Here is a 1536-nt window from a genome sequence, read left to right as displayed (position 1 = left end):
AGCATGATAGAAGAGAGTGTGTGTGTGTGTGTGTGTGTGAGAGAGAGAGAGAGAGAGAGAGTGTGTGTGTGTGTGAGAGAGAGCGTGAGAGAGTGTGTGTGTGTGTGTGTGTGTGCATATTTACACTGTAAAAAATATTTTTAAAGATACATTTTAATGTATTGTTTACTTGCTGTTTCTTCGTAATTATTTGTGAAATTTACTAGCAATTTACGTAAATCGCTGAAAGAAATTCCTTTGAAACTATTTTCTCTCAGAAACTGCTATTAAAGAAACGGCAAGTAACACAATGAATTAAACATGACATTTTTGAAGTAGAATGTACTCCAATAATCATGGTTTTATTTACAACTTTTAAGAATCCGTATTATAGTGTAGAAGACAATAAAGAAAACAAGCTAATCCTATAATGTCATAGAAATGAAAAGACTTGGTCTACATGTATTGTGTTTGTAATGCTTCGGATATACTGTACAGTAATGCGAGTAAAACATAAATTGACTGAGCTATTGATAACAACAGTAATTCTATCAACAGAGACCACACAGGCAGCTTCCCATTGTCGCCAGTGCTTAACTGAACACTAACATTGAGGCCGATTTGTTCCTGCTTTGAGAACTGACAATGGCGTTCACTCCATCATTTTTGTTTCACAGACAGCAGGCCTGTTAACAACACTATCACAGTCAGGATTTGCTCAGTGAAAAGCAATGGCAGCAGCGGCAAGATTAGTTTTGGAGCCCTCTCGTAAGAGCAGCGCGTTGATACAAAGCCCGTTTGATCCTCAGGGATTGTGGGATGTAAAGCGTCTGAGTCTGTCAACCCCTTTGTCATGATAGCACATGTTTTTCTCCATCTTCTTAGTCCACTCGCCCGTCTATTGTTATTATCCGCTCTAGCAGCAGCTGCTGGCATTGTCATCGCTGTTAATCTGAGGGAATATCTTTAGCTCTCAGCGTTACGAACAGCTGTCGGTATTGTGCGAGAGTCGTTAATCTGATTCGCGATCTTTAGCTCCTCAATTTGGGGCTTTGATCCAGGCCATTACGCCACCTATTGCATGTAGTCTTTGTTGTAAATCTGAGCTGGAACTGTTCCACATCTGTAGACAAACACTCCAGCGGCCTGCTGTTGCCAGATGTTTCTCCTCTGCAATCATTCATTGTACAATGGCTTATTTAGTTGAATCTGAATCTGTTTCAACAATGACTCCTCTATAAAGGGAATACAGCATGGATAACTCGGTGAGTGCTTTTTTAAAAAATTGTCAAAATGCACCTGGGATAGGATCAAACCAGATTAATTTAAGGGGATAGTTCACCCGAAAATTAAATTTACTCACCGTCATGCTCTTCCATAGCCTGTATGACTTATAAAACGCACTTTGAGTTTTTTTCCATACAATGAAAGTAAATGGGGTCCAAAAATTTTTGTTTGGACCCTACTGACTTTAATTGTGCATTCAAAATCAGAAACATTCTTCAAAATATCGCCTTTTGTGTTGCACAGAAGAAATAAAACATACTTTTTTTTTTT

This window comes from Sinocyclocheilus rhinocerous, unplaced genomic scaffold, assembly GCF_001515625.1.
Source record: "Sinocyclocheilus rhinocerous isolate Xijiao unplaced genomic scaffold, SAMN03320098_v1.1 scaffold258, whole genome shotgun sequence".
NCBI lineage: Eukaryota > Metazoa > Chordata > Actinopteri > Cypriniformes > Cyprinidae > Sinocyclocheilus > Sinocyclocheilus rhinocerous.
This window is presented reverse-complemented; position numbering follows the sequence as displayed.